The sequence below is a fragment of the Lissotriton helveticus genome, chromosome 1_2, assembly GCF_964261635.1.
Source record: "Lissotriton helveticus chromosome 1_2, aLisHel1.1, whole genome shotgun sequence".
Taxonomy (NCBI): Eukaryota; Metazoa; Chordata; class Amphibia; order Caudata; family Salamandridae; genus Lissotriton; species Lissotriton helveticus.
This window is the reverse complement of record NC_136058.1, coordinates 429,199,932-429,218,661: the sequence shown is the minus strand read 5'-3', so window position 1 is coordinate 429,218,661 and position 18,730 is coordinate 429,199,932. Positions and strand designations below refer to the sequence as shown.

General features: G+C 47.3%; 1 protein-coding gene across 1 annotated transcript in view; it reads left to right on the top strand.

Moving 5' to 3' along the window:
• Positions 1-12,697: 12,697 nt before the first annotated feature.
• Positions 12,698-18,730, top strand: part of LOC144808003 (uncharacterized) — a 53,239-nt gene continuing 47,206 nt past the window's right edge. Inside the window, exon 1 of the mRNA XM_078673572.1 lies at positions 12,698-12,858. The gene's annotated coding sequence lies outside the window, so the exon portion shown is untranslated. The remainder of the gene's footprint in view (positions 12,859-18,730) is intronic.

Below are 18,730 nucleotides of genomic sequence, written 5' to 3'. Positions count from 1 at the left end.
TCATCGCTCAGACCAATCATCACTCATCGCTCAGACCAAGCATCGTTCAGACCAATCATCACTCATCGCTCAGCCCAATCATCACTCATCGCTCAGACAAATCATCACTCATATCACTCATCGCTCATTCCAATCATCACTCATACCAATCATCAATCTTCGCTCATACCAATCATCACTCAGACCAATCATCACTCATCGCTCAGACCAATCATCACTCTTCGCTCAGACCAATCATCACTCATCGTTCATACCAATCATCACTCATCTCAGACCAATCATCAATCATCGGTCAGACCAATCATCACTCATCGCTCATACCAATCATCACTTATCGCTCATACCAATCATCAATCATCGCTCAGACCAATCATCACTCATCGTTCAGACCAATCATCACTTATCGTTCAGACCAATCATCACTCATCGTTCAGACCAAAAATCACTCAGCGCTCATGCCAATCATCACTCATCACCCATACCAATCATCAATCATTGCTCAGACCAATCACTCATCGCTCATACCAACCATAACTCATCGCTCAGACCAATCATCAATCATCGTTCATACCAATCATCACTCATCGCTCATACCAATCATCACTCATCGCTCATTCCAATCATCACTCATCGCTCATACCAATCATCACTCATACCAATCATCACTCATCGCTCATTCCAATCATCAATCATCGCTCATACCAATCATCACTCATCGCTCATACCAATCATCACTCATACCAATCATCAATCATCGCTCATTCCAATCATCACTCATCGCTCATACCAATCATCACTCATCGCTCATACCAATCATCACTCATCACTCATACCAATCATCACTCATCGCTCATACCAATCATCAATCATCGCTCATTCCAATCATCACCCAGCACTCATACCAATCATCACGCAGCGCTCATACCAATCATCAATCATCGCTCATACCATTCATCAATCATCTCTCATACCATTCATCACTCAGCTCTCATACCAATCATCACTCAGCTCTCATACCAATCATGACTCATCACTCAGACCAATCATCACTCATCGCTCAGACCAATCATCAATCATCGCTCAGACCAATCATCAATCATCGCTCATACCAATCATCACTCATCGCTCATACCAATCATCACTCATCGCGCAGACCAATCATTGCTCAGACCAATCATCAATTATCGCTCAGACCAATCATCAATCATCGCTCATACAAATTATCACTCATCGCTCATACCAATCACTCATCACTCATACCAACCATAACTCATTGCTCATACCAATCATCACTCATCATTCAGACCAATCATCACTTATTGTTCAGACCAATCATCACTCATCGTTCAGACAAATCATCACTCAGACCACTCATCCCTCATCGCTTATACCAATTATCACTCATCGCTCATACCAATCACTCATCACTTATACCAACCATAACTCATTGCTCATACCAATCATCACTCATCTTTCAGACCAATCATCACTTATTGTTCAGAACAATCATCACTCATCGTTCAGACCAATCATCACTCAGCGCTCATACTAATCATCACGTCTCACTCAGACCTCTCATCACTCATACCAATCATCACTCATCGCTCATACCAATCATCAATCATTGCTCAGACCAATCACTCATCACTCATACCAATCATCACTCTTCGCTCAGACCAATCATCAATCATCGCTCAGACCAATCATCAATCATCGCTCAGACCAATCATCACTTATCGTTCAGACCAATCATCACTCATCATTCAGACCAATCATCACTCATCGTTCAGATCAATCATCACTCAGCGCTCATACCAATCATCACTCAGCGCTCATACCTATCATCAATCATCGCTCAGACCAATCACTCATCGCTCATTCCAATCATCACTCATCGCTCATACCAATCATCAATCATCACTCAGACCAATCACTCATCGCTCATACCAACCATAACTCATCGCTCAGACCAATCATCACTCATCGCGCAGACCAATCATTGCTCAGACCAATCATCAATTATCGCTCAGACCAATCATCAATCATCGCTCATACAAATTATCACTCATCGCTCATACCAATCACTCATCACTCATACCAACCATAACTCATTGCTCATACCAATCATCACTCATCATTCAGACCAATCATCACTTATTGTTCAGACCAATCATCACTCATCGTTCAGACAAATCATCACTTAGACCACTCATCCCTCATCGCTTATACCAATTATCACTCATCGCTCATACCAATCACTCATCACTCATACCAACCATAACTCATTGCTCATACCAATCATCACTCATCTTTCAGACCAATCATCACTTATTGTTCAGAACAATCATCACTCATCGTTCAGACCAATCATCACTCAGCGCTCATACTAATCATCACGTCTCACTCAGACCTCTTATCACTCATACCAATCATCACTCATCGCTCATACCAATCATCAATCATTGCTCAGACCAATCACTCATCACTCATACCAATCATCACTCTTCGCTCAGACCAATCATCAATCATCGCTCAGACCAATCATCAATCATCGCTCAGACCAATCATCACTTATCGTTCAGACCAATCATCACTCATCATTCAGACCAATCATCACTCATCGTTCAGATCAATCATCACTCAGCGCTCATACCAATCATCACTCAGCGCTCATACCAATCATCAATCATCGCTCAGACCAATCACTCATCGCTCATTCCAATCATCACTCATCGCTCATACCAATCATCAATCATCGCTCAGACCAATCACTCATCGCTCTTACCAACCATAACTCATCGCTCAGACCAATCATCGTTCAGACCAATCACTCATCGCTCAGACCAATCATCACTCATCGCTCAGACCAATCATCGTTCAGACCAATCATCACTCATTGCTCAGACCAATCATCGTTCATACCAATCATCACTCATCGCTCAGACCAATCATCAGTCATCGCTCAGACCAATCATCATTCAGACCAATCATCACTCATCACTCACACCAATCACTCATCGCTCATACCAACCATAACTATTCGCTGAGAACAATCATCGTTCAGACCAATCATAAATTATCGCTCAGACCAATCATCACTCATCGCTCAGACCAAGCATCGTTCAGACCAATCATCACTCATCGCTCAGCCCAATCATCACTCATCGCTCAGACCAATCATCACTCGTATCACTCATCGCTCATTCCAATCATCACTCATACCAATCATCAATCATTGCTCATAGCAATCATCACTCAGACCAATCATCACTCATCGCTCAGACCAATCATCAGTCATCGCTCAGACCAATCATCACTCATCGCTCAGACCAATCATCACTCATCGTTCAGACCAATCATCAATCATCGCTCATACCAATCATCACTCATCGCTCAGACCAATCATTGCTCAGACCAATCATCAATCATCGCTCAGACCAATCATCAATCATCGCTCATACCAATCATCACTCATCGTTCAGACCAATCATCACTTATTGTTCAGACCAATCATCACTCATCGCTCATACCAATCATCACTCATCGCTCATACCAATCATCACTCATCGTTCAGACCAATCATCACTTATTGTTCAGACCAATCATCACTCATCGTTCAGACCAATCATCACTCAGACCACTCATCCCTCATCGCTCACACCAATTATTACTCATCGCTCATACCAATCACTCATCACTCATACCAACCATAACTTATTGCTCATACCAATCATCACTCATCGTTCAGACCAATCATCACTTATTGTTCAGAGCAATCATTACTCATCGTTCAGACCAATCATCACTAAGCGCTCTTACCAATCATCACGCCTCACTCAGACCACTCATCACGCATACCAATCATGACTCATTGCTCATACCAATCATCAATCATCGCTCAGACCAATCACTCATACCAATCATCACTCTTCGCTCAGACCAATCATCAATCATCGCTCAGACCAATCATCAATCATCGCTCAGACCAATCATCACTTATCGTTCTGACCAATCATCACTCCTCATTTAGACCAATCATCACTCATCGTTCAGATCAGTCATCACTCATCGCTCATACCAATCATCACTCAGCGCTCATACCAAATCATCAATCATCGCTCAGACCAATCACTCATCGCTCATTCCAATCATCACTCTTCGCTCATACCAATCATCAATCATCGCTCAGACCAATCACTCATCGCTCATACCAACCATAACTCATCGCTCAGACCAATCATCGTTCAGACCAATCACTCATCGCTCAGACCAATCATCGTTCAGACCAATCATCACTCATCGCTCAGATCAATCATCGTTCAGACCAATCTTCACTCGTCGCTCAGACGAATCATCACTCATCGCTCAGACCAATCATCACTCATCGCTCAGACCAATCACTCATCGCTCATACCAACCATAACTCATCGCTCAGACCAATCATCGTTCAGACCAATTATCACTCATCGCTCAGACCATTCATCACTCATCGCTCAGACCAATCATCGTTCAGACCAATCAACACTCATCGCTCAGACCAATCATCACTCATCGCTCATTCTAATCATCACTCATCGCTCACATACCTTCATACGTGCTTTCTCAAAATAACCAATACCATCTAGGATAGTTTACTCATGTGTCTCCTGTGTCGCTGCTACGCTGTGAATCAGTGGCACCGCTATAATAGAACAGAGTCTAAGAGGATACCAGCGCATCCACTGATGTCTCAGCCTCATCGCCCTCATCCACACTGACAAATAGCAGATGCAACTGAGAACTCCTGACCCAACCGCTTTACCAATTTACACAAGATATAGTACCATTTCTCTCACACCGCTGACAGCATGCACCTCGCTCCCAGGCTAGAACGTCACAAGAACGAGCACAATCAGATGGTGTAATGTACTCAGGCGCTAATCAGAGTGTAAAAAATAGTACATTTATGCCCAAGTATAAGTTTATCCTGGTGAAACGAACCCATAATATCTGCTCTTTCCCCAGCAGTTGTGTAAACAGTGAAGTTTTCTTGAAATTTGCTCGACCACTGGTCAGATTGTGCATAAGTCCTATGTGTAACCAGTAGCTGGATGAATAGTAATGCTTCTTTGCCGTCTGTGCGTCCCCAATCCAGATAGGATTCAATATCTGCCCCTTAGCCAGCGTTTATTATAGATAAGGAGTGGGTCCACAGTGCAGACTCTTGTGATAGCCAGCAGCCAGGTAAATTGTGAAGTTCTTTGCAGTTTCCACTGCCTCTGGCTAAACCATGCATTACTTCTTATATTTAGCAGGCAGCTGGGTAAAAACTTACATTTATTTGCTGTTTGCACAGTGCTGGTAAATTTTGAAGCTTGTTTGCTATTTGCAGAGCCACCAGTATAAGTGTAAATAATCTCTGCTGTTCGTACAGTTGGCAGATGAAAACCAGATAAAATTAAATACATACCACTTATAGACAAGCATTGAAAATGCAACAGGTTTCGCCTTTGATTAAGTTAAAGCCATCTGCTTTGCTAATAGAACAATATAGCAAAGCAAATGGCTTTAACTCAATGACAGGCGAGACCTATTGCATTTCTAATGCTTATTCTTTCTATGTTTTAGGTGAGGTTATTTTACTAGGACTTGGTTTTTCATTTCCTTGGGTGGTGACATGTGATGTAAGCCGCTTGTTTACCGGTGTCAGGCGCAATCGTATTGGGAGGATAGCTGAGTGCGGAGAGTGATTATTGTTCTGGAGGTAGTTAGTTTATCCACGTGCCTCAGAAGTGCTGTCCTACAAGAGTAAACAATACTAAAAGGAACCACGAACATGCAGAAATGAAGCCTACACCGCAGAAAATCAAAACGCTTATGACAGACTATGTTTGCCAGTCAAAAGGAGAATGTATGTCAGAGCTCAGATTAACTATTCAGAGGGTTGTGGCTGCAGAGTGCAGATGTAATGAAGACACTACATCCACCTGGGTCTCTCCTTGGTTATATGAGGCTAAAGCCACAAAGGCTGCTGGAATTATGCGGCAGTGAAGGGAAACTTATGTGGCATGGTTGAGTAAATTATGCAGCAAGAAAAGACAAATTATGCGGCGCATTTTGTGACCATATTACTTCATTATTTTATCATTTTTACTCCCGTTAACACTGTGTGGCCATTGGTTGCACTACAAAATAATTAGGAAGTCCCCCTTTATGGCGAAAAGGGAATGGGTTTATAGTCAACAAAAAAATAAAAGATTTTCCCTTTTCCTGGTTGTGGATGATAGAAGGGCTGTATATTGCAGTCCGCTCTATCACTGCGTTTAATCAGCAGCTGGGGGATATGATCAGGTTTAAAGCACACCACACAGTAACAAATTTACAGGGGAGCTAATCAGTATGGATCATATTCCTTTCTTACTTAAACATGCATAGTTATAACAAAATTCAGGGATATATGAGTGGTAAGACAAGAGGTAATGCTCAAATAATAGAGGTTAGGTTGATTTAAGTCAGTATATTTATTATCACAAAATTGATATTATACATTTTATTAACATTTCATAAAAACAAAATATCATCCATTTTATACAAAAGCATAATCATAAAACATTTTCTATTAAAAATTATAATTAAAAGAAAAAGCACAATAAACTGTCGACGCAGCGCTTCGGTGAACAAGTTGAACACCTTCTTCAGGACAATGCTTTCTATGGTTAAAAACAATTTTGTATTTTATAAGGCAGGGTTTTGTATATCTTCTCTGCTGTTGAAGTTATTTCTCAAGCTGCTGGTTATTCATTACCAAATGTTAGCTTTGATTGTTAACTGTGAGCAACTTAGTTGCAGCCCAGACACAGGACGGTGTGGAAGTAGCTTCGAGGAAATTTACAAAATCCCTGAAAATATAAAAGCAGGGAGATCAAGAAGCTGATCAACCAGAAAAGGAGAAGGTTGCTCACAGTTAACAATCAAAAGTTATCTGATGCTTAAACCACACCCAACCTGTTAAAGACCCCTAGCAAATTGTCGCAAGTTCAAATGCCTGTATTATGCAAGCTCAAGAGCTAGGCCACCAAGTTCAACAATGAGAGGCTGGGATGCAGAATCAGAGTCCAAAACAGAACAGATAAATATCTTAATAAACAACACAGAGGGGGAATTTTCTGTTCAACTCAAAAAAGAAAAAATACCAACTAGGACCAAGTTTATCTATTCAAAGCTAACATTTGGTAATGAATAACCAGCAGCTTGAAAAATAACTTCAATAGCAGAGAAGATATACAAAACCCTGCCTTATAAAATACAAAATTGTTTTTAACCATAGAAAGCATTGTCCTGAAGAAGGTGTTCAACTTGTTCACCGAAACGCTGCGTCGACAGTTTATTGTGCTTTTTCTTTTAATTATAATTTTTAATAGAAAATGTTTTATGATTAGGCTTTTGTATAAAATGGATGATATTTTGTTTTTATGAAATGTTAATAAAATGTATCCCACTCACCACCTTTGAGAAATGGTTGCTGACAAAAGAGAATGACCGACACCTTATATCAGACATATATAAAATGCTTACACCTCCTCCTGCGCTTGGCAAGACAGCGGGTCAGAAACGTTGGGAGTCCGAGTTGGGCAGAACGTTGACGCCTACAGAGTGGGACCACATATATTACAGGGCTTCACATACCACTCGCAACACCATGGGTACAGAAGCGGCCATGAAACTAGCAATATACTGGCACCTTACACCGGTCCGGCTCCATAGGGGAAACCCGACTCGCAATGACTTTTGTTGGAGGGGGTGCGGGGAACGGGGCACTCTCACTCACATTCTTTGGGACTGCTGCGAGGTTCAGGGCTACTGGGACTCGGTCCTGAATGATATAGATTCCACCTTTGACACCGAAATCCCGAGATTTCCCGCCTACACTATCTTGGGCCTGCCCAACGCGCTCACTTTTCCCCTGAAATCTGTTCGAGGTCGCCAGATGGGTATTGCCATGCAAGCGGCTACACAACACATCCTATCACTCTGGGGATCGACCACCAAGCCTACACATGTGGGGTGGCTACACAAGCTTTGGTTCACCCTGGGGATGGAACGCATACAGGCCACCCTTACGCAAACTACTGATACATTCCACAAAGTCTGGCAACCGCTGCTATCCCTTATGTCCAAGGAGTTTAATGAAATAACCTGTCCCAAATACCTCCGATTACTACGCCTTACTGAACCTACAACATAATAATAATAATAGTAATAATCCACATTTGTAAAGCGCACAATCACCCGTAAGGGTCTCTAGGCGCTGGGGGCCGTCGGGAAGATTAAGCGAGCTATTGCCCAGAGTCACATGGTGCTGGGCTAACCTGCCGCCGGAGCCGGGGATCGAATCCTGATCCCCATATTCCAGCGTCAGTCGCCCTGGCCGCGGCGCCACACCTCTCCCTGTCAACTGTCCCTCAAGGGTCCCATGGCTGACCGCGCTATTCATCATCTGGCTAGCGATAGATATGTTTCTCACAGACGGCACACTGGTGGGAGGAAGGGAGGAGGGAAGGGATGGGAGGGTGGGGGGTTACTTAGGCTTTGTTCTTCCAGTTTTGTTCACCTACATTGCCTACCATTCGCATTTTTGGTATCGAAACGCTACTACAGCATGTCCATTTAATTTTCCTCTTGGCAAATCACAGAGAAGACGTGCCTGTCTGTCTCACTCGCTTGATCTACCTGATTCAATTACATTGTACGGTGATGCCTTTCTCTGCTTTCATACTCAATAAAATAAATTTGAAATTAAAATGTATAATATCAATTTTGTGATAATAAATATACTGACTTAAATCAACCTAACCTCTATTATTTGAGCATTACCTCTTGTCTTACCACTCATATATCCCTGAATTTTGTTATAACTATGCATGTTTAAGTAAGAAAGGAATATGATCCATACTGATTAGCTCCCCTGTAAATGTGTTACTGTGTGGTGCGCTTTAAACCTGATCATATCCCCCAGCTGCTGATTAAACGCAGTGATAGAGCGGACTGCAATATACAGCCCTTCTATCATCCACAACTAGGAAAAGGGAAAATCTTTTATTTTTTTGTTGGCCATTGGTTGCACATCATTATTACCAGTCTAACACCCAAATATATAGCAATAAGCAACATAAAGGTTACCAGTGAAGCTTTGCTAGGATCCTTCCGCTGCGTAGTAGCACATACTGCTATGTTTATAGTAACTTTTGAACCATTTGAGCTCAAACTTCTTTTTGTTAAAATTTGCAGGGGGTGGAATATATCGCAAATGTAGCAAATCTATAACTGCGGAAAAACAGTGGTTGTACAATTGTATAGTTCCAGTGGCACGAATCAATCAAAAAGATGGGGGGGGGCTTCAACTCTGTCTCCGAGAGCTTTGGAATCTGTATTGATGACAAGAAGCCCTTGGATGCTGAGAGTAGTGCATGTGCACTACTTTTCCCAGCCGAGACCTAAAAACTAACAGTTTCACAGGTGTGACTTCATGTTCAAGGTCAAAATGTGCAGAAAGGACTTACTGAGCGCGCGCCACCAAGCATATGGAACCTCCACTTGAAGGCACGAAAGGCACTTTTTCAGGAGAAGGTCGAAGGTCTGAATGGATCAGTCCTGGAACCTCGTAGTAAAGTACACCTCAAAGGTGACAGGAGTAACATTCCACAGCAAGATGGCCGCATCTTTCCAGACTGGGCCTTATCGAGAGTTAATCAACACTTCTATTGAGACTCTGCAGGGTGGGAGTCTCGAGATGCTCACCGCAGACTGGCGGCCATCCCCAGCGCAGCATCACCGCTAGTGAGAAGCCAAATGCCACTGGAGGTAGGTGGCCAGAGCGCCTTTCAAAGTGGCCCGCTTTGGGAAATACTTTGGGTCATTGTGTACAGAAGGAGCTGTAGTGATGCTCCTGCATAGTGTCTTTTAACGGCAACGCTGGCAGCAACACTCTGGCACAAGCTGGGACTGTGCCCCGCTGCCCTGTCACTTTTTATTTCCGGTCACCTCCTGACAGGGACTTCTAACAGAAATGATTTTTTTTTCGAGTACATGGTAATTGTAATCTTAAAATAAAATCGGTGGAAGTGGATGGGAGAACATTATGGTGGCTAGTCAGTTTGGAGCAGCTTTGCGTCTGCATTAATGTAGCATGTCAAACTTCTGATTAGATATTGCGGCGCCTTTGGTGGCCACCCTACTGCACCAGAGATTGGAGCTTCAACTTAAGTTTACTTGGATGGAGACTGCCGCATGTTTTTACTTAAAAGGTTGCTATCTATGTTCCTAAATAATTAAATTGGCAATAGAGATAAGACATTACTGTGCGGCCTGAGAAAGTGGTTTTTGTGGCGCAACGGGCTGGCTAAAAAATGTTTAAACGTAATAAAAGTACACTTTTCTCAAAATGCTTCCTTTAAAGACTTGGTTCTTTGTAGGAAGCACCGTTTATGAGAGCACAGTTACAGCAGACAGATGTGGAAATATTGAAACGGCTGATTTAGATCACACCTGGACGGTTTCACAGAAGCTCGTGGTTATCTGGTAAAGTAGCAGACAGATTACTTAGTGGTCAAACCAGGTGCCTGTCACACAACTCTCACACTTCTGGCAGTCTGCAATAATAGTGCGTGCGGCTCGTTAATTGAACTAAAGTTGTGAAATGCAATCAATCCCTGTGTATGTATTTTATGTTTATCTTTGCTCAAAGCAAGTGTGCGGCGCTTGTGCTCAAAGGTGGTCCCATGTGCAGCCTGCTCCCCCCTGGCCCGGTCACATCTGCTGCCGGGGGTGGGGAGTGCAGGGATCTCGCGGGAGGGGGGCTCTCTGGTCCTGCTCACTCCAGATACTTAAGAGCCCTGCACCCCCGGGTTGTAAAGAGGCCGGGAGGGGCGAGTCGTGGGCCGTGCTCTGTCTGACTCATCCTCCCTCCAGAGACTCAAGAGCTGTGCCCTCATAGCCTGCACCCCCCCTCTCTCCCCTAGCCCGTGCCCCCTGGGCTGTTCCCTCAGAGCCTGCACCCCCTCCTCCCTACCCTAGCCTGTGCCCCCTGGGCTGTGCCCTCATAGCCTGCACCCCCTCCTCTCTCCCCAAGCCCGTGCCCCCTGGGCTGTGCCCTCATAGCCTGCACCCCCTCCTCTCTCCCCTAGCCCGTGCCCCCCTGGGCTGTGCCCTCATAGCCTGCACCCCCTCCTCTCTCCCCTAGCCTTGCCTCTGTCCGCTGGCCTCCGAGCTGCAGCACTGCGCTCTGAGTGCTGAGCCCCTCCAGGCCAGGGGTGGCTGCTGGGGATTCCAGGAGGACCCGCTGCCTCTCACACTTCGTTCCATCTCCTCCAGCCTAGACTGACAACCACAGCCCAGACAGACAACTTCAGCCCAGACAGACAGCCACAGCCGGGACAGAGATTTGATTTAAACGCGGCCTCACCCTTTGTAAAATGGCACAAGAACTGTAACAGTGCCTCAGCTGTTTAAGGCGAGGAATGAGTGCAGTTTTGATTCCCCTGATGTCCAGGCCACGACGCACAGCTCGGTGATCTCCTTAGCCTCGAAGACAACGGTCGCCATTGCATAGAACGGAACAATCCGCTGAAGAGCGCGAGTATAAACAGCAGCGTCGCACTGCCCAACAGCTAGCTACAAGCTGAGGAGTACAAGTAAAACAAGCGCGAGCCAACCATAAGTTTACTTTCACATCACGCAAACTGTCACATCTAACCCCCCAGGTCTTTACCGGCGCCAATGCTTGTTTCCCATATGAGACCCTGTCTCAATGGACTGCGAGCGTCTTAAAAAAAATCACCCACGTCTGTTTCTTTACAGGCACCAATGCTTGTTTCCCATATGAGACCCTGTCATGGACTGTGAGCGTCTTAGAGAAACACCCATATCCGTGTCTTTGCAGGCGCCAATGCTTGTTTCCCATATGAGACTCTGTCATGGACTGTGAGCATCTTAGAGAAACACCCACGTCTGTGTCTTTACAGGCGCCAATGCTTGTTTCCCATACGAGATGCTGTCATGGACTCTGAGTGTCCACCCAAGTCTGTGTCTTTACAGGCGCCAATGCTTGTTTCCCATACGAGATCCTGTCATGGACTCTGAGTGTCCACCCACGTCTGTGTCTTTGCAGGCTCCAATGATTGTTTCCCATACGAGATCCTGTCATGGACTCTGAGTGTCCACCCATGTCTGTGTCTTTGCAGGCGCCAATGCTTGTTTCCCAAACGAGATCCTGTCATGGATTCTGAGTGTCCACCCACGTCTGTGTCTTTACAGGCGCCAATGCTTGTTTCCCAAACGAGATCCTTTCATGGACTGTGAGTGTCCACCCACGTCTGTGTCTTTACAGGCGGCAATGCTTGTTTCCCATACGAGATCCTGTCATAGACTCTGAGTGTCCACCCACGTCTGTGTCTTTGCTCGCGCCAATGCTTGTTTCCCATACAAGACCCTGTCATGGACTCTGAGTGTCCACCCATGTCTGTGTCTTTGCAGGCGCCAATGCTTGTTTCTCTGCTGGAGCCTGGTTGCGGCGGTTCCGTTAGCGGCCACCAGAGGGCGCTCCTCGCCTGCTGATGAAACCCACTGAGATGCACATTGGATGTAAGGAGAAGAGTTTCCTCTTCCGGGTCAGCAGCGGCAGAGACAGCACCAGCAGCGGGGTGACATCACTTCCTGTCTCTCCTTGTGTGCAGCCTGCTGCAGAGGAGGAAGGAACCTCATCTGTCTGTGCAGTTACCTTCATCTACAGACCCCCCTCAGGCCCCAGATCTCCCCCTGCCCCACCAGGGCCCCCCAGGAGGGGGAGAGAGCCTGGACATGTCTGCACAGGTCTCTGCTCAGGTAGGAGATTTGTCAGCACTTTCTGCTGTGTTTGTAGAAATAGACTGAATAATCCTGGAGGGAATCTCTGCAGGAGCTGGGCTGAGCTGGGCTCTTCTATCCAGTTGCCCCTGGGGCTGAGCTGGGCCCTTCTATCCGGGGCCCCTGAGGCTGAGCTGCACTCTTCTATCCAGGGGACTCTGGGGCTGAGCTGGGCTCTTCTATCCGGGCCCCTGTGGAGATCTGAGCTCTTCCATCCAGGGGCCCCTGGGGCTGAGATGGGTTCTTCTATCCGGGGGCCCCTGGGCTGACCTGGGCTCTTCTATCCGGGGGCCCTGGGGCTGTGCTGGACTCTTCTATCCGGGGGACCCTGGGGCTGAGCTGGGCCCTTCTATCAGGGGCCCTGGGGCTGAGCTGGGCTCTTCTATCTGGGGGCCCTTGGGCTGAGCTGGGCTCTTCTATCAGGGGACCCCGGGCTGAGATGGGCTCTTCTATCCGGGCCCCTGGGGTTGAGCTGGGCTCTTGGGGCCTCTGGGGCTGGGCTCTTCTATCCGGGGCCCCTGGGGTTGAGCTGGGCTCTTCTATCTGGGGGCCTCTGGGGCTGTGCTGGGCTCTTCTATCCAGGGGCCCCTGGGGCAGAGCTTGACTCTTCTATCTGGGGCCCCTGGGGCTGAGCTGGGCTCTTCTATCCTGGGCCCCAGGAATGTGCTGGTCTCTTCTATCCAGGGGCCCCTTGGGGTGAGGCTGGTTTTTCTATCCGGGGCCCCTGGGGCTGAGCTGGGCTCTTCTATCCGGGGGGCCCTTGGGGCTGAGCTGGACTCTTCTATCCGGGGGCCCTTGGGGATGAGTTGGGCTCTTCTATCCAGGGGCCCTTGGGGCTGAGTTGGGCTCTTCTATCCGGGGGCCCTGGGGCTGAGCTGGGCTCTTCTATCTGGGGGCCCCTGGGCTGAGCTGGGCTCCTCTAACCGGGGTCCCTGGGGCTGAGCTGGGCTCTTCTATCTGGGGGCCCTGGGGCTTAGCTGGGCTCTTCTATCCGGGGACCCTGGGGCTGAGCTGGGCTCTTCCATCCGGGGGCCCTTGGGGCTGAGCTGGGCTCTTCTATCTGAGGGCCCCTGGGGCTGAGCTGGGCTCTTTTATCCAGGGGCCCCTGGGGGCTGAGCTGGGCTCTTCTATCCAGGATCTATGCGCTGCATCTTAGTGCATTATAAGGAATCTATGCACTGGAACTGCCCGTGCAGGTAAGGGTGGTGGGGCGGGGCGGGGTGAGGAGGGAGTCAACAGCCGACGATGAAGGAAAATTAAAATTAAAAAAAAGAAAACCGCTTACCTTGCACTTACTTTTTTTTAATGGGTTTCCTTTTTGAAACTCTGGTACCTTTCAAATGCCATTGTGCTAAATCGACATTGTACCCTTGCATAGAAGGATGAATCTGACACTATCAGTGTGAGAATGGATGGATCAGCCTTCTGTCATGTGAGCAGCAAGGCGTGAATATCTGCGAGCTGTGCAGTGCGGTCACCAAAGATTTTAATGTGAGTCTATAGTGGTTTGAATTTGGCGTTTTCACAATTTCCCTGCATGCAGCGCATGTCACGGAGTATTTCTGTGTCATAACAACCACAGGACATGCAGAGCCATCTGTATAGAAGACTCTCTTATAATCCTCCGTGGGTAGGATATTAGGACTTTGTGGTATAGTTTGTGTATAGTGCATACATTCTTAAATGCCGAGAGTCAGATCATACTCAAATGTTACATCAACTCCACTTAAAGATGCAGGCCATTGCGTCATCATCTGTTGTGGCCAGTAATGTCACTATACACTTCGCCTTGGTCAGGTGTCGTTCTGCGCCATCATCTGTTGTGGCCAGTATTATTACTATACACTCCGCCCTGGTCAGGTGTCGTTCCGCGTCATCATCTATTGTGGCCACTATTGTCACTATACACTCTGCCCTCGTCAGATGTCGTTCCGCGTCATCATGTGTTGCTGCCAGTATTATTACTATACACTCCGCCCTGATCGGGTGTCGTTCTGCGTCATCATCTGTTGCTGCCGGTATTGTCACTGTACACTCCGCCCTGGTAGGGTGTTGTTCTGCGTCATCATCTGTTGTGTAAATGTTGTCAATGTAAGATGTCGCCTCTGGATCTTTCTGTAAGAGCTCCATAATTGATGCTGCAAATAAACCAGGACTATTCTTTAAGGCCACTGGAAATCATGTATAACAACTGAGAAAGAGCTTAGACACTCCCTCTCAGGCGCTATATTTTGTCTGAAAAGTCCATTGTACAGCTTATGAGAGTGTGTGTGACTTTTGTTGGACCCGGCCTCGTGGCGTGGTCCTACCCCTCCCGCATGGCGGGCCCGGACGACATCGGCCCTCCTTCGACCCGCTGTCGCCCCCTGGCCCTACCCTCCACGAACTCTCGATGAGAGCAGCCACCCTGGCAACCCACGGCTCTCCCCCCTGGATCCCAGCGAACCCTACTCGCCCCAAATCTGCAGGTCCGGCCACCACTCCGGACCAACATTTCAGGCCCGACTCCATCTTGGGTCCATCACGTCCCGAGCACGTGGCCTCGGCCTGACCCCGGCCACGGCCCCAGCGAAGCCCCGACATCGAGGCACCAAGATCCCACCAGGTGGTAGAGTGGCCACTCGACGGATCTAAGAGGAGGGGAGTTTTGATGGCCCCCCAGCCGTCCCCGGACGCCTGGTATCGATCGCCCTCCGGCCTCCATGGGAGCTGGCTACACCTCCCTGCTGGGTGTCTGGACACCCTCATCCCGGCACCTCTGACCCCCAGGCGCGAGGGTTCGGACATCAAAGGACTCCAGTCCTATATCTGGGCGAGCCCTGGATTAAGAAGGCAGTTGTATCTTGGAGTCAAAGCCCTGCCGACCTTGTCGCGGCTGATCCTGATAAGAACTCCTGTACTTGGAACCTTCCTCGGAGCCCTGCTGACTCTGTCGCGGCCTGACCACGCTGAACCATCCTCGGAGCCCTGCTGACGCTGTCGCGGCCCGACCACGCTGAACCATCCTCGGAGCCCTGCTGACGCTGTCGCGGCCCGACCACGCTGAACCATCCTCGGAGCCCTGCTGACGCTGTCGCGGCCCGACCACGCTGAACCATCCTCGGAGCCCTGCTGATGCTGTCGCGGCCCGACCCCGCTGAACCATCCTCGGAGCCCTGTTGACGCTGTCGCGGCCCGACCACGCTGAACCATCCTCGGAGCCCTGCTGACGCTGTCGCGGCTCCTTGTACCCCCCAGCTCAAGGATTGAGAGCTGTGCGCCGGGTATCCTAGTGCCGTTGGCACCAAGACTGTCCCGCTACCCCTTTCTCCCTGATACCGAGACTTTAAGGATCCCTCAATCCCTTTGTGTATATATTGCTGCGAGAACTTGCCTTTATTCTATATATAAAGACTCTTAAGAATCGACCCTCGTGTGGTGTCCCTTTATAGTGGTGTGATTGCTCGTCTGCTACGATTGTAAGAGAGGAGCCTCGCCAAGGAGGCCTCTCGACGGCGCTCGGCCTATTCCATAAGGATTGGTGGGTCCCGGGGTGGTCAGTCAGACATCTTCTGTCTCCCCTGGGCTCGCCCGTCTAACAACTTTAATCTAAAACTATTCTGTATGTTCAATCAGGTTTTAAAACTGGAAAAAGAGGATTATTCAATGTAAAACTACAAGGCATTATAATGGCGTGATCTTCAGCTGACCGCGGATAGCTTTAATGTTGTGTTTGCTTCAGGCTTCGGAGTATATTGAGCCTTTGTTTGGGGCTCAGCAATGACCTGTAGAATGGATTCTTTATCAAACCCTTCTTGGATTCCATACAGCGCTGGAGCCTACTTTAAAGCTCACTCACAGGCATTCTTTTCCCTCAGGTCCCCGGGTTTGTAGGAGGAAAATGCTAACAATTTTACCTCATCTCCTGAGGGTGCATCCCTTATAAAGGCTTGGGACTGTGACCCTCTGCAAGAAGGATGTTGTCGGCAGCTGATAAATGTGGGCAGAATATAGCTTTATATTTGTGTATGTATAGCTCTCAATTAGTATTTTCACAATCTGAACACTATCTGGAGGATTTACATGTCCATCAGAGTTTCATACTGTATGTATTCTTCAGTCTGATTCACCAACAGAAGTTCTCGAAGAATCTGGCGCAATATTTTCACTTCAGCTGGGCTGTCCACCAGCACCATCACCCAAGTCCTGTTCTGCAGAAGTATCCGTAGTTTGCATGGCAATTTCTTTAGTTAATAAAGTTCCTTTCTTTCTTTATTGATATGAGTAATAGAGTTCAACCCTTCTCTTCCTTCTTTACACTAACCTCAGTGTCTTGTTCTGATTCGGTCCGTCCACTCCTCTTGGCCCAAAAAGAATGAGAAGTAATGCTATTAGAATACAGGTGCCAGTCTGGCTGTTATATTTTTGTATGGTCCGTCAAATTGTATCCACCTTGCCTGGACTTCTGAGTTGATGGAAATCCAGTCCTTTTCTTTTTGTGTTACTGTCTTTTTCGTCTTTTTGCATCCTTTCTAGTCTCTGGTGTATTTTTTTCCTCACCAGAACCCTCAGTCTCATTTTTTGTTGTGAGCTGCGGTTTGATGGCTCGTGACCCCAAGGTGTCACGCCCACAGAAGTATATGTTTCAAAATCATTTTAGGTGGCTCCTATTCACACTCTTGAACAGGGATTGCTGCAGCCTCTGGCGCATAGCCAAAGCCGCTGCTTCTCGGCTCAGCATTATTGAGGAAAACTGTTTTAAGATTTCCCATTCATTTAATTCTTAGATCTAGGGAGGGTGCAGCCTTCTACTCATTTGTTCTTGCCTTAGTACATCGGGTGTACCGCCCATGACGGCGTGCCATGGTTAGTACGGTTGATACTTCATCTCATTCCTAGATATAGGGCTGTTGCAGCCTTCTACTCATTTGTTCTTGCCTTACTACATCGGGTAGTACCGCCCATGAAGGGGACGACTCATCGCCACAATGCTGCTCCTCTGGTTGGTGTTGCAAGCGATCCAGAAGGCAGTTTTGTTGCTTTTTACAGGCACTTTGCCCATAGGCGCGCTTATAGTCCGTGGACAGATTGCTTGTGTGGAACCCTGAGTCTGTGGTACAGGTCCGACTCAACCCGCTCTGCTTGCTTTGTTCTGCAATACATACTGTCTGAGCCACCTATACAGGATACTGTGTGTACCGAGCCAGGACGGTATCAGGTGACCCCACTTTAGGGAATCCTGTCTGACATTCTGAGGTATGTGGGGGCTAAGTGACCAACAAACCATTCTTGTGACTGGACGGGTGAAAGGGTCCACCGGGTCGTGATATGCTTGGGGCTGAGTAGGAACGGCTGCATCTTTGTAGGAGTGGAAAGCGTAGTACCGGCATCTATAGGATCACAGTTCACCCATGAATAAAACATTTCAAAGGCATACACTGCATGTGCATGTACAACAAATGTTACTGCCCCCCTGTGCTCAATGTTGCCTCTGTCTTCACAATGTTGTGTAACTTCTGCCCTGTAATTGACTCCGATCAAACCAGGAGCTTCATGTTTAAAGAACCATTTCAACTAACGAAAGATCCAATGTGCAAATACCACAGATTTGTTTGGATTAGTAGTTTTGTGCTGAAAAATTCCCCTAATTGTTCGCTCTGGAAAAAAAATCTACCTGAAATGTTTGTTAACTGCTCACATTGACCCCTTAATTGCTGGCCCCTCTCTCTCCCCTCCCCCACGTGCTGAGCACTTTCTTTTAACGTATTTTGGGTAGTTTGTGCTTAGGATACATAACTTTTTTTCACAAAAGGTACCCATGGCAAATTTGGCACCCTCTTATGTCTAACATCCAGGGGATTGTAAAGGTACC